Source organism: Ursus arctos, unplaced genomic scaffold (genome assembly GCF_023065955.2).
Source record: "Ursus arctos isolate Adak ecotype North America unplaced genomic scaffold, UrsArc2.0 scaffold_21, whole genome shotgun sequence".
Taxonomy (NCBI): Eukaryota; Metazoa; Chordata; class Mammalia; order Carnivora; family Ursidae; genus Ursus; species Ursus arctos.
This window is the reverse complement of record NW_026622886.1, coordinates 47,311,353-47,338,528: the sequence shown is the minus strand read 5'-3', so window position 1 is coordinate 47,338,528 and position 27,176 is coordinate 47,311,353. Positions and strand designations below refer to the sequence as shown.

Here is a 27,176-nt window from a genome sequence, read left to right as displayed (position 1 = left end):
TGACCTGGGAGGCATTATGGAAATGCAAACAGTGACTCAACCTTCAAGGACATTCCAGGCACAGGGCAAGTTACACAATGTTACAAGTGAAGCAGGTAACTTCATGGTTGCATTTTATAAAATGTATCCTAATCAATACTCTGTCTAAAAGATAGGGAAATACCTATTTTGGGTTAATTAGGAACAACAAAAAAAAACTCTACCATACATAAATATTTTCATTTGTTAAAATTATGCATAATCTCTGTGGATCTTTGCACCCTTGAAGTACTTGAAATTACCATAGAGTTTTAGAAAGTAAAGCTATGATTAAGTGATCCATCTAAGACTATCACCATAGGGAAAGGCACTGAAATCTAGGTTCCTTGGTACCATATTCAGTCCTCATTGATTTATTTGATAAAATTATTAAGTATTAAATAATTATAAGCCACTATTTACAAGAACCGTGACAGAAAGGTTTACAGTTTATAATGAAAACTTTTATATGCTTCAGAATAATTAAAATATTCAGGGGTGCCATGCTGGCTCAGTGGGTAAAGCATGCAACTCTTGATCTCCAGGTTGTAATTTCAAGCCCCATGTTGGGTGCAGAGATTACTTAAAAATAAAATATAAATATAAATATATATATTTTTTTCAGATGAAGACATCTATAAGACACTTACAGTTAGAATCCATTAAGCTCACTTTACAGATAGCATTAAATAAAACATAAAATTAGAAGAATACCAATGAATAGGAGTTTGCATGCATTATCCATCAAGAGATTTTTAGAGCCCCAAAGGTCATTTATTTTGACAAAAGACCTCTCTGGGCTATCGTATAGTTATGGAAAGTCACACCATACAAAAATGTCCGACACAATTGTTTTCTCTTTCTCTCTTTTTTCAAAGATTTTATTTATGAGAGAGAGAGAGAGAGCACAAGCAGGGGGAGGGGCAGAGGGAGAGGGAGAAGCAGGCTCCCTGCTAAACAGGGAGCCCTATGTGGGGCCCATCCCAGGATTCTGAGATCAATACCTGAGCCGAAGGTAGACCAACTTTAACCAACTGAGCCACCTAGATTTGCATTCTCCACAATTCAATGCGAAGCTTCCATAGAAGGTATTTCCAAAGTAGACTCAAGACATACATCTACAAGCAGGGGACAGAGGTCTTTCATATTCTGTACATTCTATGAAACCAGGTCAGAGCAATCACATTCACAGCTGCTAGCCAGCTACAATCTCAGTCACTGCATGCGGCCACTGGATGGCAGGTACATGTTTCTTTTCACTCAGGCCAAGAGAAAATATTTGGACAGTTAGCCTTTTGCTCTTAGTTAAAACCAATCTATTGTGTATAGTTTACACACACACATGCACACACACACACAGTCTACTTTGGTCTTACAGAGACTGGCCATGAAAAAGCTGTTAAATATCAATTTTTGGGTTGTGAAATATCTATTTTTAGCCTTGATTTAAGAACACGTTAAAGCTTCCTCTTAAGCTCAATGTTTCATTGGGTCTTTACTCCATTATGATGTATAGTCTTATTAAGTAACATTCTGTATTGGTTAGAATAAGCTAGGCTATGTTCTTACAACAAATAATGCCTCAAATAACAGTGGCTTAACACAATAATGGTTTCTTGCTCACACAAAGTCCAGTGTAAATCAAGCAGCCCTTCTTTATCTTTTAATGATTCTGTTTTATAGCTACTTTATCTAAAACATGAGACTGAGAAAGGCAAAAATGAAGGTAGCACACTGGCTCTTAACTCCCTTTGCCCAGAAAAGGTCGTTAAGAGCCATGTCACTTTCATTCATACTTTATTAGTTGGAACTAGTCACGTGGTTCCAATACAACTGTGAGAGAAGCTGGGAAATGTAATGTCATGCAGATCATGGATACTGTGAGCAGCAACAGCCTCTACCATATATCTGTTTCTTAAAGCCACACTATCATTTCTTTCCTCCAGTTAGCAAACATTATTGATTACCTTCTATCTGCAAGAATTTGTACTAGATACTGGAAGACTGCCAAGATGAATAATACGTCATCTCTACAACAACCTAATAGATTGGGGAGACAGGAAAAAACAGTTATAATACAGCCATACTGTAAAGCAGAAAGAAAATGCCCCCAAAAGAGGCATACACCATGTTCTATGAAAAAGAACACAGAGGAAGATGGAATTAATTTTTATTGAAGGAATCCTTGAAATGCTAGAGAGGTGATGACACATTTGCTGGACTTGAAGGAAAAACAAGGCTCAGACAAGTTTGACATGGAAAAGAGAAGATGGGGAGTGCAAAAAGTCAGCAAACTGTGAGAAGAAATGTCATGGCTGAGGAATGAAGAACCTCATAGCTGAGGGTAGAGGCTGTGGGTAGGCAGTGCAAGACATTTGAGCTTTATTAGTTTATATGCTATTTATGTATTTACTAGTTTACTTATTTGTGGAAAATGGGTTGCTAGAATATTGAGTATGTTGCTATTCTTTGTTTCCTCCACTGTTACTTCACCTTACGAATAGAAATCCAGGCAAAAAATTTTACCAAAAGCATTTCAAGTTCTGATCATGTGGTTTGTCTTTTCCCTTAATTGTATTTTTTTCTCAACTTCTGAATAATGTTAACACTATGTCATAGGATAAATTGACTGGATTTATTTCCACCTAAATCTCCTTTCAGATTCCTTTCTATTCCAGTCAAATATTTACAGAACCTTCCTAGCCATAGCAATAAGGCAATTTAAAGATGAATCCCCAAATACTAACACTGGGGCAGTAGGTAAATTAGAGCCAGAGTTTTAGCTGTTGGAAAAACAAGACTTAAAAGAAAACTTGCTACAGTTATGATTCATGCTCTGGGTAGTGATGTTTAGGAATTTGACAATGAGTTAAATAGACCAAGAATGTGGGGATGTAAAAACAAACAAGCAAAAAAAAAAAAAAAAAAAAAAAGAAAGCAAAAAAGAAAAACTCAAAAAGAAGGAAAATGGAGAATGGGGTCAAAGTTCAGGAAATATATGGTTTTTCTTGTCCTTTCTCTTCTTTGAAAGGAAATGAGCGATGAATGAGCAGAAAAATGTCAATAGCAAACACTCAAGAACATGACCTAGAGATGTGTGTCTTAGTGTGGTTTCTTTTCAAAATTTAACATTATTTTTTGTAATGAAAATGAAATGTTTATAGTCACTGCTAGACATCCTATGACTATCAAATGCCTACTATATTTTATATAAGTGTCACTTTACACATTTTTAGTTCAAATAAACTAGTTCTTCCTAGAATTTTCTGCCTTAGTTCCTTAGCTTCCAACATCCCCTCCTCTGTAAAACTGTCTTCCAAACTTCTTGAAATTACTAATAATAGGCCGCATTTATTCTCTCCTATTATTTACCACCTGCTATACATATATCATCTCACCTATATCTTATGACAGCAATAACAAGTTGATATGATTTCTATTTTGTAGCTGCAGGAACTAAGATTCAAGTTTTGTACAAGCCTACAAACTAGCTGTGGCAGAAGCAAGACAATGTGAATTTAGCTAAGTGACTTTAACTTGTGAAGGGGGCAGAAAATGCCACCCCCAAATATGCCACCTTGGCATACTGATTATTTTGAATTGAAGTTACTTGGGAAACAGCCAGTGCAAGAAGGACACTCTGACCCTTCTTTGTCCCCCTGAAAGCAGGAAGTAAATCTCCCATGTGAAGTTACTCTCCCAGTACCAGGAGGCAGAGAGAAATCCCTATCACCAGAGATAGAGAATTCAGGGCCTAGAAGAAGGTATGAACAAACCTGTCCGCTTTGGTCACTTCTTTGAGTCTCATATTTTTATGGGCTCCTAGACATATAAGTTTGTTTTTCTCTGTTATCTGTCTTTTACTTATTAAGCCAGGTTACTTATTAGGCCAACCAAAGAACATAGAAGGAAAGAAGGGAAAACATTTTCCTCCCCAATACTTGTCTATTTCCAAATTTGTAAAATGTGAAAAATCATAGTATTCACCCAATAGGGTTATTCTATTAATTGAAATAAGCCATAAAAGTGTAGTGCCTGACAAGGATAAGCACTTAGTAAATAAGTGTAATTATTATTATTGTTGTTACTGTTATTACCATTTTGATTCCTGTCGCTTCGGCTTCAATGTTTCAGTTATTTCAACTAAGTTATCTTGGCTTCTTATAAATGATTTCAGTTCTAGAATAAATAAGAAAAGCTTCCAGGAAGTTATATTAATATCTAGGATTAACATAACTTTGTATCTTTTCCACTTTTCAGGAGCAGAGATGTGTGTGTATTGTAGATGATGGTCTGTTAAATCCGCAGAAAAATGGCTATACCATTTTCAAATTCAAACCCACATTTCTTCTTCTGTTCCTTTCCTTCTAAGAAGCAGTTCAACTATAAAGACATTTAAGGAACCTAGTCTTTGGTGTTACTAAATGTTCAGTTCCAGCCCTTCCTCTTTCCAGCTTCCCCAAGAAACATGTTCTAGACAGTGGAGAAAAAAAATGTTAAAAAATGCAGAAGAAACCAAACCATTATCCCTAGCACTATTCGTTGACAAATACTAAGTCCTACTTTGAAGAATTAAATAATTTGAGAAACTAAAAATGGAAGGAATTGTTTACAAGTGACTTTCTTCATTTCTTTCCTGTTTTCAGGTTCTTCTTGTACTATTTTCGGTACTCCTTGTCCCATGGTTTAAATTTTATTTTTCCCTTAGAGTATTTTGGTTGGTGAGCCTAATCTCCAACACTGCCGTTCCTCTCTTCGCCACGAAAAAGACCTCAATCGAAAAAACGGCCCAACTTCCCTGCCACACTCAAGGAGAATCTTCAACTCCCCCCGCACTGCGCATGCAGGCTTCTCTCCCGTGCATGCTTTCCCGCTCATATAGATTGCACAACTCCCTGCACACCTGGCTCCTAGGTTCCCCGCCAAAGTACTTCGGTAAAATGTGTCACGACCGATCCGGAACAACAGTTCTCCCTATCTGATTCTTGACTTTCTGTCTTGGCCAAAACTAAACTCTGAAGTGGAGTGCCCCGAGCCCCAGAGGATGTCTACAGCGGTGACAGGCGCTGGGAGCATGCTCAGTCGGCCCTGAGTCACAGGGCGGGGTTCGCCCCCACCCGCGGCCGGCCGGCTCGCGGAAAGCCCAGAGCGCTCGCCCCCGCCCTCCTCCTCCACTCCCCCCACCCAGCGGCGCGCGCTCCCGGGCACCCACTAGGGCGCTCAGCAGCCGCGCCTCCCCTCCTCTCTCCTCCCCCTCCTCCCCCGGCTGCGGCGGGCGAGGACAAGTCTAGGGACATAAATAAATAAATAATTCCATTCACCCGGTGACAGCGAGGCGAACCGGCTGCGGCGGGGGGGCGGAACGGACTGCTGCAGCACCCACCCCGTGCCAGACACCGGGTAAAGTAAGTACACCCCGGGAGGAAGGGGGGAGGCGGCGCCGGCCGAGAGGAAGGCGAGCGTGCCTCTGCCAAACCAGCTGCCAGCGGAGCCGCACGCGTGTGTAAAAATAATGGCTAGCCGGTGATAAACGCGCCGACGCAGAGCGGGCCTGCGAGCCCTTATATAGACAAAAACCCCCGAAGCGGCCGCGGGAGGAGAGCTCGCGTCAGTGAGACGCGCGGCCAGCTGCGCGGGAGCTGAGGGGCCGCAGCCGGTGCTGGCTCGGGCGCGCGCGCGTCGGGGAGGTGGGCCCGAGGGTCCCGGGCGGGGAGCGCCCGCGCGCCCGCGTGCTTTTGGGTGGGAGGTGCGGACGCGTTGGGCTCTTGCGCCGAGACTCTGCCCACGCGGTGCTCCCCGTTTCCTGGGCCCACGAGTCTCCCAGGGCTGGTTCTCAACAGGCGTATGCCCAGTGCGCTTGTCGCCAGCATCCCGTCCCAGGCCCGCGAGCACCCTGGGGTGGCCTCCTTGCCGCAGCAATTGCGGACGAGTGGTGGTGAAAGTGTGTAGAGAGGGTCTTGTAGCAGATGATCGGGGTTGGGAGAGGCTGGGAGGAGGGGACGAAAGGGGAGGAGGTATCCTCTTCCTAATTTTCTGGTCCCCAGGTTGCATGGTGGGGCGGAGGCGGTTGGAAAGATGTGTGCGGGAGAGGCCTGCGCTCGGGCAGAAGGGAGCTTGACTGGACCAGGGCCGAGGAGGGCCTGCGCCTCCAGGTATCATGCCGGTTTCCTGGGCCGCTGCGCCACGCTGGGGGCGCCAGGCCTGGCCAGGTATTGCGGGAGGCTAGAGACGGGGCTCACGTGCCAGCTGCCTCCTCTCAGCGGGTGCTGCCGAGCAGCTGCCCCCTGCAGCCCCTTTTCTCCTTTACTTCCGCGAAAGAGATTGCAGACTGAGTTGGCAAGGGCGGTCATGACCAAGGCCGCTTTCCTGGTAGGGCTGGCAAGGGAATTTTGTGGTTTACTCCGGGGATGTTAAAATACACGCGCGCGCGCGCGCGCGCACACACACACACACACACACACACACACACACACAGGAAATGAGCGGTTTCTCTACAAGTGACTCTACCATCCCTTCCTGAAGAAGTAGTACTCAGTGGGTTGGGTTGACTGAGGGCTGGCTGGTGTTGTAGGAAAGCTAATATTTCATGTCCTCCTCCCTTTCCTGGTCCAAAAAGAGACACAGTAGAGAATTAAAATAGTGAGCCATCATGAGGGTGATGGGAAAAAGACTGGGCAGGAGGAAACAGTGGGCGCTGGATGCCCTTTCCTGGCACCGCGTGCTTTATGGCTAAACACAAGCTGAGAGCTTAAGAGGGCTGCAAACTTTCTAAAGACGCATTAACTTGAATGCGCTGTCATTGGAACCACAAGCACTAAGCGCGCATTTCGGGGGAGTGTGGCTGAGAAATCAAAGCTGGGTGGTGGCTGCAAAGGGTAGATGAGGGTTGAACAAGGTGACCCTTATTTAGCCCTGGTGAAGCAATCTTAGCTCCACTTTCTGCTTCTGAACACACTGCATTTAAAGCAATCTAGGCGAACGAGCAACTGAATGATTCAGTGAAAGGGAAAGATTATTACCTTAAGCAACTCAGTGTGTTGTGTAACAACTCATAAAGTCAGAAACTGTTTTTTTTTTTTTTGCAAAACTCACATCAGCAGTTTGCAATTACATACTGCTCCCCCCCTCCCGGGAGTGTTTTAATAATAAGTGATCTGAAATTTTAACACCCATTTCCCAATGTCCGGGTTCTTGAATCCTCCTATAAATGCTCAGTTTATTTCTGGATATGCATTTATTCTTTTATAATACCTGGCTTATATTTTCAGCCTTGGGTCCTCCTGAAGGGAAGAAGGGCAGAGTGACCTATAGAAACATACCTTATCCAGAGTCATGCACCTGGATCATGGATCTGGAATAAAGGCAGGTCTCCTGCATTTACTTTTTGACTTCTATGTTCATTCACTAACCGTTTGTTTGTTTGTTTGTTTGTTTCCTGAGACATTCAGATGGAAAAAGGTAATTACCTTCAGAGTTAGACATAGACTTCAAGGTCAGTTTTGTACTTTCGCAAGGTTGAATAATTATTTAACAATCTCCTCGGGTTTTCTTATCTCTAAAATGTGGTTGGTGGTATCTACCCTGAAGTGCTATTATGAGAAATAATGTGTATGGAAAACACCTAAAACATAGACTAGACTAGCTGTTTTTGAATCCCTGGGATCATTCCAGACACTGCACTGTGGTTACCAAGATGGATGAGGGTGGAATTCTGCTCTCAAAAAATTCACATCTGGTCATGGAGGTTAATCTTCCTCCCATACTATTAGCGCTTTGTTGTTGTTGTTGTCAGATATAAGTGTTTTTAATTTTTTTTAATTTTTCAAGTTTTTATTTAAATTCCGGTTAGCATACAGTGTAATATTAGTTTCAGGTGTGCAACATCGTGATTTGACACTTGTATACAACACCCAGTGCTCATCACAATATCCTATCAGCTCTTCAATCAATTTCCTTCTCAGTGTAAGAGACATATATCCTAAATAACTTGAAAGGGAGTTAGCAGTTGTAAGAAATGTTGTTAAGAACTGATAAAAGGCGATTTGAGAAGGACAGCTCACCTCAGAAACTGGTGTCTTCAGCCCCCGGTGTGTTCTTTTGCCTGTTGAGTGACCCTGTAAAGACAGGAAATGGAGGATTTTCTTCTTGCTATGAGGGAAAGACACTCTTTCCCTGGAAATTATCTTTGCCAATAATCGATTTCCATCTTTTTTTGGAAGAAGAGCCCGAGCTGCAATTTATTCTACACTCTGGGCAGTCACAATCCACCTACTCTGAGAAGCCCAAGAGTTCTGAAACAACATCTCTGTAATGGTTACCAAGTTCTAGGCACTGTGCTACTACTTTCTGCAAGTCTAGCGATATCTACATTTGCAGAAAAGGAATTTAGGCACCAAGAGTTAACTTGCTCAGATCGCACAGCTAGAGGCCTAGGTCTCTGGGGCAGAGGAGGGAAGAGGGTAAAAGCAGGGCCTCCATAGTCTGGTCTGTCTGGGTTTTGATCTTGGCTCTGCCCTTTACTAGCTGGGACAAATTGCTAAACCTCTCGAAATCTTGGTTTCTTCATGTGTGAAAACTTCTCAAAAGCTGTTTCTTCATTTCTTCATGTACAAAAAGAGGATAATACTCAATTTCATATATTGGGAGTAAAGATCAAATGAGAGAATAGCTGTGAAATGCTTAGACTGTGCCAAGCACATGCATAATGGCAGCTGTTCGTACGTATTAGTTATGTGGCCTTGAGGCTGTTAGGTTGTCAAAAGGATCACTGGCTTATTCTTCTTAACAGATATTTGGGAACTCTCGGAAATGCCATGTTTCCCATTAGATGGCCTAACAGTGTTGGATTGCATCATAAACCGTTACATAGACTCATTGTCTGAGAGGTCATTTTGGTGTGTCACAGGCTTTCTCAAAACTGGATCAAAGTGATTAGGAAATGTGTTGAGAAACAACTGTACACCAAGTCTCAGGGAGAAACAGAACTTGAAAAATTTTCTTAAAGAGAAATCTTTGTTTTCTTAGTTGATCCCTTAAACGAACCTGGGGGCCTAGTCTGCCTACTTGGGTTTTGATCCAATAGTTTACAATCATAATGTGAGAGAATAGCCTAATATGGACCATTGTCTGGAGGGAAAAAACCCCAAAAACATTTATCCCATAAACATGGCCATTAGTAAACAAGAAGGGGGTATGTGCGTTTATGTATAAACTGTAATAATCAAGAGCACTGGGAAAAAATTAACCACAAGTTAAACAAATTGAACTTGACTATAATAAAACTAGTCCAGCTAGCACTGGACTAATTGGTGCTTGGGTACACCAGAGACGTTTTCAACATATTCATAAATATCTGTGTTAACATTAGTGATGCCAATATTTTTGAAAACATTTTCCTGTCCTACCATGAAAACCTCTTGCAAATGTTTTCATTAATATTCATTTAAATCCCAAATGAGTTCATGAAAATCTTACGGGGCATTTGAGTGACAGCTATGCAGTGCTGGTATAAAGATGCTTTTGTTAAAAGTTTTGTGCAATTAGGATAGCCCTACAAAAATTGACATATGTGGTTCAATTATCTAAACTGGTAATTAATTTTTGGTAATATTTGGCATTAAAACAGCAATTTTTTCAATTAAAAATATTTAGTATAAGTGGTGAACAGAATAGAAATATTTGTTTAGAAAAATAAAGTTCTGCATAAAATGTTGGTATCTTTTAGAAGGCTTTTTGGTCAAACATTGGCCGTTTCCTCACCTAATAACACAATAAATGTGTTCTTATTAATCATCTATACCCCTAACCACATTCTGATTAGACTTAATATGCAGGTGAATTATAATTCGCAAGAAACTGCACTGCTAAGTCATTTACTTGAAGACCCCTTCTTTTGGAACTAGATTAGATATGAAGAAACAGCGAAACTAAAAGGCATGAATTTACTTGAACATTTTCTAAGGGATGAACTGTATTAATCATACTTGCCTTATTTTAAATCTGATTCTCCAAAATGTAAGAATCCAAATTTCTATCAGTTCTTCTCAACTATGCCAAAGGTGTATTCAGTGATAAATGCATCATGTGACAGTGTTTCTCAACAGGTACTGTTGGCATTTTGGCAGGATACCTCTTCTTTGTGTGGGAATGCCTCTTTCATTGCAGGATGTTTACTGTCTGTGACCCCTGTCCTCTATATGCTGATAGCTTCCCCTCAGTCATGGTAATTACCAAAAATGCCCCTGATGTTTAAATATACCTCCTGGAAGGATGGTACTAGATGCAGTTGAAAATTACTGTCCAATAGGATCAAACTGAGACTGTTTAAAGGAAATTATCCTTGTGACCAGAGTACCTCCTAGTCTTCTGTTTTTTCTTCAAAAGATAATCTCATGTGAAAATACCTTGATTTGAGGGAATAAGTTCTTTCTTGTAAGATATATTAAGTATAATCATGTAATAATCATGTTATCCTAGGTTCTAAACTTGCGTTTGTTTTAACCTGTCATCAGTCTTTGGCAACATTGGCTCCTGTTGCTTCTTAAACTTTTGGCTTCCAGGCACTCCTTGTTTTCCTCTTACTTCTCTGACTACTTATTTGCAGCTCCTTCTTTCACCTCCTGCTCAGTTTTTCTTTTGTCTACATTCTGTTGATTGACAGAGCTCATCCTCTCATGACCTCTGCTTTCTTCTTGGTAGGAATAACTCCCACATCATTATCTTCAGCCTTGACCTTCACATAAGCCTCAGGCTGACCTTTCCAAGTGCCTGCTGGACAGCTCCCCTTCCCTGTGCTGCTGACACCCGCAACGACATTCTCTGAATGGCTCTGTCTTCCTTCTTTGCTTTGCTCTGTTATTGGTATTAGCATTCTAGTCTAGAAGATTTGAGGCCTCCCTCCTCCTGGTCTTGCATCTCCAAGTCAGTTGCTGAGATCTGACAATTGTACAACCAAAATACTTCTTCCATACTTTGCTCTTTTCTGATGTTGCCTGACACAGAGTCTGGGCACTTTTGACATACTACCTAGAATCATGTCAGTCTCTTAACGGCTCTTCTCATCTCTAGCCTCTCACTCTACCAGTTAATTCTGTACCTGCCACCAGATAGTCTTACTGAAGTACACCTCCCTCTCTGATATGTTCCTGACACTTTGGTGACACCCATCCCTGGGTGTAAGAAGTAGCATTTTAGTCCCTATAATTCCAAGAAACTTTTCCAGGCTCATCTCTCACCATCATCATACTTGAGTCCAGTCCAACTGTCCCCTCTGTCTCATTCGTCTGCATCCTGTTTCCTGCCACCATACTTTTGGCCATGTTGTCCTTTCATCTTAAATGAATGCTCTAACTTTCTGCTCTTTTCCTTTCTAGCTTTAACTTCACTTTCATAACTGAGCTTAAATACCATGTTCAAATTTCCTTTGAAGGCTCTAGATAAGTAAAAGAAAATTTTAAAAATTTTAGTAATGTTGCATTTTAATCTGTCTTACTTCTTTTAAACGTTTTATTATAGTTACATCTGTGTAAGTTGTTAGTTTCTCTATGTAATATGAATTTCTGGAGGTCAGGTATAATTATCTGTATCAACATATCTTTTAACACTTTGGTGGATTGTGGAGTTGCAAGGAATTTAGAGGACGTCTGTTTCCTCCTGTTTCCTCCCATTTTTATGTACTGTTTCTTTAGCATCTGTAATAAACCACCATCTATTGTTTATTTTAAGTATATACACTGAGGCAGTCTGTTCTTCTGAAGGCATTTCCAATTGTGACAAAGTTCTTGCTTCTACCTAGAGTCCTTACTCAGCTTTCTGAGGCCACACAAAATAAATCCCTTTTCATTTTTATTGACAACCTGTACATATTTGGTGGCACTTTACATGTCTTATATTTTCTCTATCAACTTAACATATTCAGCCTTTCTACCTGTTGTTTTTGTAACCTGGTTAGGGCCATCGTGTTTTATGGAGGCATTCAGTTTTAGAAAAGTCTAGATAAGAAATTAGTGAGTGGTTACCTCAAATCAACCTTGGGAACCAGCTTAAGTCGTGCTTATGATTTTCAGAGGCATAAGCAAGAACCAACCCAGGTCAAGTTAGTCTTGCTAAATAAGCTAAATTAAGCTTTGTTTGTATGACTAAACTGGTTTTGTCTACTCAGGAATTTTCAAAGCTGGTCTGCGTTTGTTTTTGATTTTAATAATACTCTTTAAGTGCCTCCTGTGTGTCTGATTTTTTATATATAGTATGTATACTTCTCATTATTACCATGTAAGATAGATTATATTCATTTACAGATAGACTAAAGACTCAGCAAGATAAGGATGTCCATTAGGGAACCCCAAGAGTCAGAATCTCAGTAGATGTTTTAATGCAGGTAAGATGTTAATGGCAACTTCATCTTGTTCCCATATTTTAAATCATTTCAAATCAGTAAATAATTAACATTGCTTTATGAAATACTCTACATAGAGAGCTGAAAATATGTGTAAGATATCCTTCCTGACATCCTGAGGAGACTAATTTCAGAGACATTCTCAATGTGTGTACCAGTTATAGGTACGATCCAGATTAGAATTGTCAAAATAAATGGTAGAGAGTAGGGATAGTCTGCAATAGAGGTTGACAAACTGTAGCCCTTGGGCTATATCTAGCCTGCTGCCTGTTTTTGTAAAAGAAGTTTTCCTGGAATACAGCTACTTTCGGTGGCCAATTAATTTCCTGCTGCTGGATAGAGTTGAGTAGCTGTAACTAAGCCTATAAAACCTAAAATATTTAATATGTAGCACTTTAAGGAAAATATATTTGTTGATCCTTGCTCTAGGATTTTAGAAGAGGGAGACTTTACTATGTGATGGAGGAGTCAACAAAGACTTTAATGAAAGAAGTGGAAATGTTTTAGAGCTGGAAAGATAGTCTTTAAGTGAAATGAGATGGTCAGTTTAAGTGCCACAAAACTGAAAAGCAAAAGCAAACACATGGATAAATACAAAAATCTGCTAAATAAGGATCATAGCATTGTATATAATTCATATAACATTATAACCATTTGTCTGTGAGTGTACCTTTTGTAAGTATTCATCTAAAACAATGATTCTTAAACTTGATGAGACATTTGAACCAATTGGTGATTGATTGATTAAGATTTTATCCATTTATTTGAGAGACAGAGCCTGAGTGGGAGGTGGAGCGGAGGGGGAGGAGTAGAGAATAGAGGGGAAGGAACAGAGTGGGAGGGAGAGGTTCAAGCATACTTCTCACTGAGCAGGAAGTCCCATGCGATGCTCTGTCCTATGACCCCTAGATCATGACCCTGAGATCATGACCTGAGCTGAAATCAAGTTTCAGATGTTTAACGGACTGAGCCACCCAGGTGCCCCCAGTTGGTGAATTATTTAAAGATAAAATTTTACTCAATAATCTATGATACTAAAGTATAGTCCATGTGGAAAATCACTGGTCCAGAAGATTACTCAATAATCTATGATACTAAAGTATAGTCCATGTGGAAAATCATTGGTCCAGAATATTACTCACCTGATAAAATTGATTATTTCCTGTAGAGGACAGAGAAATTTTTTTCTCACAAGTTATCTCAATCTTCAAAAATTATATGCATGCTAAATATGTGTTAACTATTTTTGCTAATCACTAGTTATAGTAAAAAAAAAATACTAGATATTGAGAACACAACTAAGTGCCAGCACTGTGTCAAGAGCATTTCATACCTTATCTCATTAAAAACTTACAATAGCCCAGTGAGGTAGATGTTGTTCCCATTCCACAGAAGAGAATACTAAGGATCAGGTAGAACAGATAATTGGCTTAAAACTGTAATACTAGTGAACAGATCACCATTATTCAATAGGATCAAGAAACTGACTTTTTTAAAAGGAAATTTTTGGAGCTGGGACATAGATAGGAATGGACTTCAACCAATTAAAAAAAGTGAATTTGACAATTTGTTCTATCATGTGACTGCATTCTATTAAAAGCATTGTGCCATAGTTTTGTAAAAGTTGAGTGTGCTTTCACTACAAATGTGTCTGCAAATTTTTATTAAAAATACTGATGTTTTGTTGGCCCAGAACTTTCTATATCCTCTCTGTTTCTTTTGTTTCTGTTACTTCTGTCTATAATCCTTTCTTCCTTTTCCTTCTTAATGTTTAGTTGGTTATAATGCCTTCTTTTTTTCCTCCTTTTTCTGCAGTATCCCTTCCTAATATTCATCTAGGTCCTACTTGCTTACTCCACAGTGTCTTCAGTGTAGCAATAAAGTGCTTCGATGCATTTTCCTAAAGCAATGGCCTCTTTGAAAGGAAAAACAAAGAATCAATGCAACTTAATACCAGGTTTTGGTTTTTTTTTCTTCCTGAACTTAGAAAGCAGTAGATACTGCAGAAATATTTGCATATCACTAATGGATATGACAAAATAATAAGTAGATAGGAAAAGGTGAATGATTCAGAAGAAGCTGCAGGGAGTATATGAAAATGTAAATCCATCCCTCATGGGCCACATTAACATCCCTGTGGAGAAGTAATCTGGCCACTTGTGCCATGGAAAGAACGTTAATTACACACAGTAATGGCCTGCTGCAGGATTCACAGATACCAGTTCTAAAGCTCACTAAAAATTGTTTCCTCTTTTATCATTAATTTTCTAAGTAATAAATGCTGTTAATTTAAGAAAAAAGCTGCTTCAGTGAGGAGACATGCACATTTTTTGTTATTTTATTTTTATCAATAACATAGACTTGTTACTCTAGCTCAGTAAAATACCTGGGCCCGTTGTCTACATTTGTTTTCAAATGTTCAATAAAAAAGGGGAAGAGACACTTTTGTAGACTTATCACCAATTAAAAATAAAATATATTTTTAATTAATTTTAAAAAGTTTTAAAAAGATTTTTTAAAAATATTTTATTTATTTATTTCACAGAGAGAGAGAGCGAGAGCACAAGCAGGGGGAGCAGGAAAGGAAGAAGCAGGCTCCCTGCTCAGCAGGAAGCCTGATGTGGGACTCGATCCCAGGACCCTGGGATCATGACCTGAGCCGAAGGCAGACACTTAACCGACTGAGCCACCCAGGCGCCCCTTTTAAAAAGATTTTTATTTATTTATTTGAGAGAGAGCAAGAGAGAGAGAGAGAGAACAAGCTGGGGGGGGGGGAGGAAGAGGGAGAAGCAGACTCCCCACCGAGTAGGGAGCCCGATGCCCAGTGTGGGGCTTGATCCCAGAACCCTGGGATCATGACCTGATCCAAAGGCAGATGCTTAACTGACTGAGCCACCCAGGTGCCCCAAAAATAAAATCTTATTTTAAATGCTTAGAAATTTAATTTTTGTTCATTGGGCTACTTCACTATTTATGATAAAAATTATACATATTTGGTCTATAACTTTCATTTAAGAGTGAATGTCCAATCCAACTTTTTTAGTCTGTATAAGCTATTTAAATTATTTCACATTCGATCAGGCCTTTTACTAGCTTTTCAGATATTGAGTTGTGGTCCATAAAATCTAAATTTAAAAATGTAATTTTTTATGTATTCTCTCGTGTCCTAAGGATTTTCAAAAAGATTTGCTCACTCAGATGTTTGAAATTAGAAAAGGGGAAAGAAGGCAAATAGCATGCTTGGTGCCGGTTGTGCGCCAGAGAGAAGGCGTGGGGGCTTTATGTGCCTTACCTCACATAATCCGGAAAGTCATTATCTGTCAACCTCAACAGCCCCGTCATGTGGACATCATTCTCACTAATCTAGGATGGAAATGAAGCAGGTGGGTTAGATAACAAAGCTTTATTTTCAAAATCCACATTTGTCCTATTACATGTAGTCTTCCCAGAGAGGAGAATCTTCCCTCCCTGAAGACACATTTTCTAGAAAAGGAAAATGTAGGGAAGATTAAAGAAAAATGTTTAGGATTCTGTCCTTTTAAATTGTGCTAATTTAAAAAAATTTATCAAAATCACACTTGGAAGTCTTTCTCAAAAAACAAAAGATAACATTAAAAGGACAAGAAAAATGTTGACAAAATTTTATTTTGCCTCTCTTCCCCATTGTCTTAATATGTTCAGGCTGCTATAACAAATACCACAGACTAGGTAGCTTATAAACAACAGAAATTTATTTCTCACAGTTTTCGAAGCTGCAAGTCTGACATCAGGGTGCCAGCGTGGTCAGGTGAGGGCCTTCTTGCTCCAGGTTGCAGACTTCTAGTTGTATCCTTACATGGTGGGAGGGATGCAGAATCTCTTCGGGGGGGTTTCCTTTACAGAAGCACTAATCCCATTCATGAGGGCTCTACCTTCATGACCTAAGCCCTTCACAAAGGCCCCATCTCCTAATGTCATCACATTGGGCAGTAGGGTGTCAGCATCTGAATCTGGGGGGCCACAAACATTTAGACCATAGTACACATACTTCTTTCAAAAACCGTCAACTCAATTAACTGTGTATGTTGTGACTGAGGTTAGCACCAAGAAATTAGGTAGACATGGATAGCACTATTAAATTAGGACTGTGTTTAAGTAACTGGGATTTGAATATTGTTTTACTTTTTCCTGATTATGCTTTATTAAACAAGTACATTGATCTCTCATATACATTAACGAGGAACTATTCACATCTAAAAAAGTAAAATCTTATTAATAATTGGCTCATTAAAATCCCAGAACTTCATCATGATTTGAATTCAATGTAAGAGTCCATCTTAAACCCATTTCAAAGGGATTTAGGAAGGCCTTCATTATATGCAATTTAGCTGTTAACCGTGGCATCAAAGGTCAAGTACATTCAGCTGTAGTACCTAGAAGATGGTGCTATAATGAATTCCAGTATAAATGATTAAAAATGTGTTTCTTTTGTAGTGAAACAATTTCAAAATACATGATCGAGATACTACGTGTTTCAAAATGTGAGGCAGTTGAGTGTGAACCTGTCTTTTTTATCAGAGTTTTGTGTCTAATGCTCATTCAGTGTGAGTGGGACTTTTCTTTGTAGATGACAAGAGAATATAATTTGTGCATTGTAATTAAAATATCCCTTCCTGACTCCAAAAAGATATCCAATCCAGGAGGTATGGGAAAATTATCAGGTATTATTAACACTTGCCAAATAGTATTTTATGGGAGAGTGTTGCTGGGTAAACTAGGGAATGTTCCATTGTTAATTGAACATTGTTATGGACAGATTAAGAGTTTAGACCATCTATTTTTAGACAATCTATAGTATTAAATATGTAATTTACCAAAACCAAGAGTTTAAAGACAATAATTCAAACAGAGAGAAGTTATGCAAATCAGGTATTTCTGTATACATAGGGCTTCTTCCACAAAAGTGGATTCAAGTTGACCTATTAAGAATTATTAATCCTGAATTAAACAAATATGATATCCCCGTATAGTCTGTTGGGGAGAGAAAAATTTCTACATAGACTATTTTGGCTCTTAAAAAGGACCCTCTTTTGTAATCAAATTATTAATGATTTCAAAAGAAGTGGTTCTGATGTGCTCTCCATGTTACTAAAAGGCATCAGAATAATGTATGATGATCAAAGTGCCATGATTCTTTAACTTTATTTCATTAGGGAATCCAACTTTGCATTAAAAAGTAGATATTCTTTGCCTATACAGCCATCTCCTTCCTGCATTCATGGGAAGTCTCCAATTCCTAGAAATCTGAAAATAGAAACACACATAACCACTTCATTTCTCAATTTTCAGTTTCATTTCTGTTTTAAATATGCCAGTGATAACTAATAAAAACATTCTTTGCTTGACATTGACTTTTACCTTTTTTTCCCTTTATAATCTTTTATATGAGGAATTTCCTGATAGGTTGGGAAACAGGTATATGGAGAGAAGTGTGTGTGCCAAGACTGGTAACCATTCAGATGCTGAATTTGGTGCCTCAGTGAAACCAGCACACTGTGCAGTCACACAATTGCTCCAGTAATAATACCAGCACAGTTACCAGTTGTTCTTATCTTTGGTGACCCTTCCTGTTCCTGGAGTGTCGTAGATGTTGTTGCTATTGCCCCCAAAATCTGCCTTTGACCTGTTGCTGAAAGTGTCCTAAGCAACATAAAGACACTTATATAGCCAACATTGGATTTTCTGGATTTTTACCTTGCTCATAAGATGTGGATTTATCCTGTGAGTTCTAAAGGGCCAGAGTCTAAAAAGATGAACCTGTTGGAGCTTGCTGGTTGCCTCATCTTGGACCCTGGCCTGCTTCCTGCTCCATGACTTGACTCTGTTGGATCTTGGCATTGACTTTGGCCAGGACCTGGGGACTGTTCCCTGAAATGCCCTTCAGTTTTACTGGAAGGGGAAACTACAAATAATAGTCATGGGAACCTAACAGTTGCCAAAAGCCAGACTGAGAAAGAAAAGCCTAATGGACAAGCAACAGCATGATGCCTAAAGAAACTGGCTTTTACCCTTACTACCCTGGGCCTGCGACCTTTAAGTATAAACACAAAGAGTGGGGATTTTATTGTATGGTATCCTACCTGTCATCTAACGGAAGAGTAGGGGGTGCTTACTGAAGTGTTCTCTGAAGGTAGGAAGTGTCCTGATAGTACCTAAATAATTCCATTTTATGGGATTTCTCTCTTTTGCTTCAAGTATTTTATCATTTAATTTGAACAAAACTAAAAAAAATAGATAATCACAACAAAAATCATTTGTCATGCAATTGAGATATTCTGGGTAGACGACTATAAGTGTCTGAATTTGTGCTGAAAATCTCTATAAGTAAGCTCATAGTTTTTCTTGAATTTATTTTAAATTTTGATGGCTGCTTTAGTTTTTAATGAAAACAATATTGAGTTAGTTATTTTTCACAAAAACAAAAAAGAAATACTCTGAATTGATTTTTAAGTTACCGTATTTGGGTTTTTTTGTGTAAAAATAACTCCATCATCCTGCTTAAGACTCTGCTTGATTCTATTTCTTAGTTATCCAGTTGTCTCAAGTCAACTATTTGTAAGGGTATAAAAATAAAGAATGTTCAGTAGAATGAGAAAGAGGAACTGAGTCACTTTTATTCTGGAAAGAAAGTATCATCCATGGATATAAAGGAATTTCGGCATTTCCAGAATAAGCCCATTATATGAGGAGAGCTTAGATACATGTTATTTACACCATTCCCCTGGCATTCATTATTTAAAAAGGCAACTGACACTCATCTCTACTATTACACTTAATAGTATATTTTCTAGCATCGTCACCCAGTTAAAAGTCATATTCTGTCTGAGAATACTTAACATGAGTGAAATTTCATAGAGTATAATATGGTATGTGTTTTGGCACGAATACATTCTTTGGAGAGTTGGCTGACTAACTTTATAAATAATCTAGATTTTTTTCTAATATATAGTATTTTGCGTTAATATGTAGCGTGAGGAGAAAACCAGTTCTGTTTTTTAAGCATTATTGTTAGGCCCATCTCACCATGAAGTATGGAATCAAAAAATTTAATCTGGGGGCGCCTGGGTGGCACAGCGGTTAAGCGTCTGCCTTCGGCTCAGGGCGTGATCCAGGTGTTACGGGATCGAGCCCCGCATCAGGCTCCTCGGCTATGAGCCTGCTTCTTCCTCTCCCATTCCCCCTGCTTGTGTTCCCTCTCTCGCTGGCTGTCTCTTTAAAGATTTTAAATAAAATCTTTAAAAAAAAATTTAATCTGCATATATCATTGCTCTATTCTGCAAGTCCTTAGTCATGTGAATGTATTACCTAAATTAATGCACCTTCATAAGATTTATAAAGGCAAAATAGTGTCTTATTAAACATATGCACCCTTCTCGTCCATCATTATTAGTATACTCATTAAACTCTACTTGGCTTTGGACAGGCACTAGCCTCTAATCTATAGTCTATTCAGGTGATGCCTTAAATTCAGCGTTTTCCAAACTTACTTGATTACAGACGCCATTTTTGAACAGAATTTCATGGCATTGTAATTTAAAGGAGCACCATTTAGGAAACATTCATTGCCTTGAGGCAAGACCTTTGTGTTTAAGACAAAATAGAGTTTTGAAAGAATTATTTATAAGGCCCTGCATGTGCCTGAAGAGTAAGTTCTGGATTCGGGTTCTGGATTCACAGTTCTAAACATGTGACATACTCCCAAGTGTCTTATGAAGCCTAGCAAATCAGGTAGCCACTATCCCTGTTTTCATAAGAAAATGGCAAACATCAAGGTCGTTTGGGTTACTAAAATTAAATATTGATATGATAACGATAAAAAGCCAAGTGTTGAATGGCATTACTAAGGCGGGGAATTAGTTGTTGAGACCTAGGGTCTGTCCTAATACACTCAAATAATTTAAATCTAACTCATGAACTAAATGAACAATTCCCATGTGAGAATCCTGTGGTTATCTTTTTTATTATTCATCCAATCACTCTGCCTCCAAAACTTGGGGTTTTAATCATTAGAAAAAGCGTTTATTTTATTGACATCTCGTTCTCCTTATTTCTCTGGATTGCCACATCATACATAGAGGTATTCTAAAATTTTGAACTCCTGTGCTGGTAAAAACTTTTAGTTACTGAAATATAGCTTTATTTTATGATGGTTGACTGTCCAAATTTTGTGTCATCCTGAGGGTTGTTGTTTTGTTTTGTTTTGCCTTATAGGAGGCAAAGACATCTAGTGTGTATTACAGGAATACTAAGAAAAAAAATCGAAACTATTCCTTGTTATCTGTAACCCAAATTATCTTTTCTTCTATAGTGTGGTACTATAGCTTATGGCCATATATATCACTGAATTGCTTAATTATCAATACCATTTATATGCTTATCTGCTGAATAGACTTTACACATTTCCTTTAACACACAACTCAGCATCCGTAAATTACTCTTCTCACCACATTCAAAAACTGTATTCCATATACCTCACGTTCAAACATTTATTAAACCACATGTCTAACCAACATAAATCGTTACATTGTTAGAGATTTTAAAATACAGATACTTTGTATTTTGTGCTAATTATCTTTGCATACAATATCATTCCATTCTGTCTAGTGTAATCGAGACCAATGAACCTAAAAATATTGTTGTACTAAATAATGGGGCTGAAAGATGAGTAAAAATCACCTGCATTCAAGAAGCACAAGAGCAAGTTTCCTGACTTTTGACTAATGTTTGCCAGTCTACTAAAACAGCGCACTGGACTTTTCCTTCCATACTTCCTACACACTTTAAGGTAATGAAAATTAAGATTATGCAAAGCCAGTCGTTTTAAAGTAGAGTATTCCCTTCCAAGTCCCAAATGCATGACAATTAGCAGTCTTCATTGTTCAACACTTACCCTTATGGTGTATGACTTTCCCTTCTTAATAGTGGTTCTGGTCATAACGTACACAAAGATATTAAGGTCAAGCAATTCTGAAGAGACATGGTTGTTACTTTTGATCACTGGTACCACCGTCTCCTCCTTCTTCCCCACGACTCACTTTTTTCTTGATTTTGTGGGAATCATCTATCTATACTTTTGGTACAATAAATGGCATCTTTTATCATAGAAATTATGTTTTACTGGGAAACTGGCTACACTTTCTATGTAGAATTATGCTGATAAAATGTTGTGATTTTTCTCTTCCTGTACTTTTCCATTACAATACCCGAACACTTCCATGGATACATTTTATTTCTCAACCACACTAAAAATTCTATATGTTAGATGGATCTAAAGTGAGCGTTTAAACTTTTTGGGTGAGCTCGCACTTTAACATAAAGATTTTACCAAATATTTTCTATTGAAATGGACATTTAGCCTTTACGAATTCTGATTTACAAGATATATACCCTTTTCCTTTTCAGATTTATAGGATTCAAACAAAGGAAAATTTAAGTTCTAGATTTGCATTGAAGACTTTATTTGAATTTAGTATCATGGATTTTATACAATGTCTGTGTAAATTGAATCATGCACTCAAAGAAACTTGGAAGTTGTCTAGCCCAATATTTCACCCAGTATATTAATATTATCTACTGAATCCATGAAAAGTGATTACCCAACTTCACTTGAAAGGTTTGCAGGCATACAGTGAACTCACTGTCTTATAAGCAGCTCATAGGTTTCTTAGCCAGCTTCGTTTCTTAGTAAGTTTAGCCTGAGAGAAAAAGTTTCTATGCATTATGTTCTTTACATTTTCCTTAATCTAGGAATTGGCAAAATTCATACTAGAAAGGCAGCCAGAGAAAAGAATGGCACATATGCTCCAAATGAGCACTTATAAGGTCATCACAATGACTTATATTTACTTGGTGCCTATGGTCTCAGGCACTATCCTAAATATGTCATGTGTTACCTTTAGTTCATATGCATAAGATAGGTACCATTATTACTTTTTTTTCCCCCAGAAAAGAATGAAAGTACTGAGGCATTAAGTGACTCACCAAAGTTCACAGAGTTAGTAAATAATAGAGGTAATGTTTAGGCGTAGACACTCCAGATTCTACTTTTTAATACTTAGATCGTATTCTTAGCATCTGAGCTAACTGTGCAGGGTCCTAGAAAGACAGGGAGGGCAGGCTCCTGCCCAACCACTTGTGAGATCTGCAGTTGAGTTCTGAGTCAACACTGTGTTTGTTTTCTTCTCCTCTTCTCCTTCAGCTATGCTGAGTGGGTTTTGGTTTCTTGCAGCCGTGGATCCCTGCCTTTGAAAAGGGTTTGATTAATCATGTTCTTCTCAGTTGGGACTGCATGAAGAACTCTGAGGGTTATGGATTCGTCGTTGAGATTCTAGGTGCAAAGCAAAACGTACCAACTTGGAAAGTATCTACTGCTTCATATAAAAACCCTTCCCTCTGAAACCATCCAAGTTATTATTGAATTTATAATCAAGTATGTTTATGAAAAATTGCATATGGAGATCTCACACTATGGTCTGCGTTAGAATTAATATTAAGGAGGCAGGCATCAACCAAGTGGTCCTCCCTATGGGTTTAGAATGCAGTTTTTGCCATGTAGTGCTCAAGAAGTTATAACATTTCTTGGCATTTCCATTAGCCTGGAAAGTCAATGACTAAGGCTCTTGTCATCAGTTCCTGTTCCTGGTTTTGCAAAAAGAATGATGTCTGCACTTACACCTTCTGTAACAAAAGGATATTAGGGTTGTGTGTCTCCTTTGGAAGGAACAGAACATAGGAAATTGTCAAGAGAAAAGGAATAAGAGTCTGTGTAGCAGGGGAGGAGTAGGAGGCATGCATTTGTGAGGAAGAGAAGTCAAGCACACAATAAGAATACACCTCAAAAGAGAGCCATATGGGACTCTTGATCAGAAATATAAAATTATGCACAAAAATTCACCCCCTCCGAATCTTATGGCTTTTTGTCTGCTTTCCTTAGCTGTGCAAAGTTGGCCCACTGATTGTAGTTACAGGCCAGCTCAAACATGATCTGCTTTGACAGGCCAATCTGAATAGAGGCAGAATATATAATTAAATAGCCTCTGCCTAGGATCATAGGAGATAGTGAGGCTAAGCTGGAATTGGGTGCCCCATTACTGACAGTTGGAGGGATTAGCTGTTAGCAGTGTTTCTCAACAGCAAGTCTGATTCAAGAATTGGTGTACCATGGTTGACCATTGTTCTCTCAAGTCTAATCTCTCTCTCTCTTTCTAAATAATACGAGTTACATGCCTGCATTCATGAGCCTGATTTCCCCAACCTCATTTTCTTCTGCTATCAGGGCTACTTTATGCCTGGCTCCACGTATTGATTATTGGTTGTAGAATTCTCTGGCTCCCCAGTCCTCTTTGAGAACTTGGGCACAGCCCTGTTCTTTACAGTCTCCTTTCCTGGGGAGAGGAGTCCTTGAACCTCAGCTCGGGAGCTGACGTCCTGCTACCCTAAAGTGGATTATGTTTGTGGTAACTTCTAGCTGGCTTAGACTTCAGGCTATCACCCATCATGCACTCTCTATCCATTGGGTCAACATTCTGTTTCATGGTACGGACTCTTCCTAATTATTACTAGTGATTGTCATATGTCCTCTAATCATCACTCTGACTTGAATGTCCCATTCTCTCTGCAACTGTCTAACACTATTCACCTTGTACCAGAATTGCCAAACTACTAATTGTTTTCCTCTCATTCTTAGACTACAAAGACCTTGAGAGGTGAAATCATGTCATAGTCTCCTGGGATCCACACAAAGTATTCCCATTGTCTACTTCTTTCTGACAAATTGAAAAGTCTACTTGAAGAATCATTGGCTCATACACTGCCCTGAGTGGGATCAAATTACCATGTATTATGTTTGGCACTTCATGATACTAATTAATAGTTTAAGTTATTTTGAAGTTGTTTAATATTGTTATTTTTTTATAGTATGCCAGATTAGAGGGTCAAAAGTCTTCTAATCCTTCTTGTAGAATTTGGTTAAAACTAAGATCTAGTGCGAACTATGCCACTGGGATATGTGATGTGAGGGTAGTTTTGTTGCAGATTTTGAGGTATGTAAACATCAACTTTTGAAATTCACTTTATTAAAATAGAAATTTTTTTCCATGTAGAAGCTAGGAAATTGTGACTTGTTTTTTATCCTGTCCATGTTTGTTCGTTTGTTTGGTAGGGGTGGTAAGGAAGTGGATGGTCCGTTGAATACTTAATCATATTAATTCAGGATTGAAAATTTGCTTTGCTTTGAGGAAGCTATGTGTTTCAATTATATTTTCAGTATGTCCTCATATGTTTATAACTTAACCTACTTTTTCACTCCCCCGACCAATCACACCTTTGTGTTCTCCGATTCTTCTGACTGAAGTAAATATGAAATTAATGCCATGGTCACCACCAAATTTACACCCAGCATGAGAAGGTGGTATAAATATGCTTTGTGCCTCCCGAGTACTTTTGTGTACTCAAAATAAGGTAAAGTTACATTGTTAAGGGAACTAGAAAACGATCTTTTAATGAAGGGTAAGCTAACATTAGAAGTATCTACTTAACTACACGTTCAAACATTATTATCGGCCTACTTATATGTTGCTGGGCTGCTGTCTAAACCAGTATAATCTTCCTTCCAGGCCAAAAAATAGGTGATTCTTCCTCTCCTTACTCATGTTGATTTAAAATGAAATATACAGGGGCACCTGGGTGGCACAGTGGTTAAGCGTCTGCCTTCAGCTCAGGGCGTGATCCCAGCGTTATGGGATCGAGCCCGACATCAGGCTCTTCCGCTATGAGCCTGCTTCTTCCTCTCCCACTCCCCCTGCTTGTGTTCCCTCTCTCGCTGGCTCTCTCTATCTCTGTCGAATAAATAAAATCTTTAAAAAAATTAATAAAATAAAATGAAATATACAAATTTGTCAAACATTTTAGCCTACATATATTGATAAAATAAGTCATACTGTAATTATCATTTTCTGTCATCAAATAATGTACCTGAGAAGTCTTTTATCTTTTTTTTCTATATGAGTGTTTATCTTTTTATTGCTTAGATAGGTTTTTATGTAAGTGGAATATTCTGTACATACACATTACAAATACCTTCCTTCTGACAGAGGCATTCTTTTTCATCTTTTGTATAGTGTCTTTTGATACATTCTGAATTTTAATAGCTGAATTTATCAGTTATTTCCATTTTTTTGTTTGATTTTTTAATTTTTTGCTTAATACATCCTTCTCAACCCCAAGGTCATAAAGATACTATCCTAAATGTCTCCGGGCACGGTCTGTAGACTTTTCTACACTGATGGAAATATTTTATATCTGGCATTGTCCCATTTGCTAGTCACTAGTCACATGTGGCCTTTGAGCACCTGAACTGTGAAGAGTGCTACTGAGGAACTAAATTTTTAAATTTTATTGTAAGCAGTTTAAGTTTAGATTTAAATAAACTCATGTGGCTTTTTGGGCTGGATAGCACAGGCCCAGATTTGTCTTATCTTAAATGGCGATTCATTTACTGTTCATTTTTCTGCATGGTATGAGGGGAAAACCTCGTGTCATATCTTCCTGTGTGGATGACCAGTGCTTTTCCCTACTCCTTGATGATACCAGGTTTGGAATAAAAAATAACTTGTGTGTGTGTGAGTGTGAGTGTCTGTGTATTTCCTGGCTTTCTATTCTATTTCTTGGTGAATTCATCTATCCCAACACTAGCACCTCTCAGTCACCATAGCTGTGAAATAAACCTTGATATTTAGTAAAGCAGGTTTAGAACTCACTTTGCCAGTCCTGGCCTTTGATCTTTCAATATATTTTAGACTCAGGTTTCAAGTAAAAAAATAAAATAAAAAGAAAGAAAAAGAAGGATTTTTTCATCGCATTTGAATCAGTACATCAGTTTGGCAGTTTTATGATATTGAGGCCTTCAGTCCATGTGTATGGTTTATCTCTCTTTTCATTTAGGTCTTCCTTCATGTCTTGCATTTTTAAAAACTATCTTAAAAGAATTTGCCGTACTTTGTTATATTTTTAAGAAAGAACCATATAATGAAGATATATGCTATCTTTTAAAATTACATATTTTATATTTTATGCATATTTATGACTGTAATTTATTCTTACATATTTTATCTATCAAGCTGACCAAACTAATTAACTCTAGTGTTTTATTTGTAGATTTTTCCTCTTGTGCAGGTAGATATATATGTAATCTGTGTATAAAAACAATTTTGTTTCTGACCCCTTACACAATTTCTTTTTCCTGTGCCGCACTATTTTGCCTACGACTGAATAAAACATTGTATAGATCTGATGGGAGCAAGTATTCTTGTCTTGTTCCTAATCTCTTACAGTGATAATAGTAAATATGATGTTACAGATTTTTATTTGTTTCATTTTTTGTTGTTTTTATAGATTTTATTCATGAGATTAAGGAATTTTTCTTCTACTTTTAGGTTGGTAGGATTTTCAGATGACTATGATTTTTCCTGGATTCTATTAATGTAGTGAATTGTAATAATTGTTTTTTTAAATATTTCTGTGTGTTTATGTATGAATGTGTGTTTTTGCCCTCAAGTTTGTGACCTGCTCTCATTATTCATAGGTATTTTAAGTTATTTGTTAATAATACAGTGAAAACCAGTGACCCCACTAACCAACTCAAGAATTAGAATATTAATAGAAATTGAAACTTACCTGTGTTCCTCTCCTTTGCCTCCTTTTTACTCCTCATTCTGCCCTCCTCCTG

The 27,176-nt window shown here is 38.4% G+C and overlaps 1 protein-coding gene across 24 annotated transcripts in view; it reads left to right on the top strand.

Moving 5' to 3' along the window:
* Nucleotides 1-27,176, top strand: part of SLC16A7 (solute carrier family 16 member 7) — a 724,207-nt gene that overhangs the window by 552,964 nt on the left and 144,067 nt on the right. The window contains exons 1-3 of one of the 24 annotated variants that reach the window (XM_048217837.2): nucleotides 944-5,423; nucleotides 6,063-6,170; nucleotides 7,287-7,380. The exons of 13 other annotated variants lie outside the window; for them this stretch is intronic. The gene's annotated coding sequence lies outside the window, so the exon portion shown is untranslated. 10 more of the 24 variants (XM_048217840.2, XM_057316179.1, XM_048217835.2 and 7 more) reach the window with 10 other exon arrangements.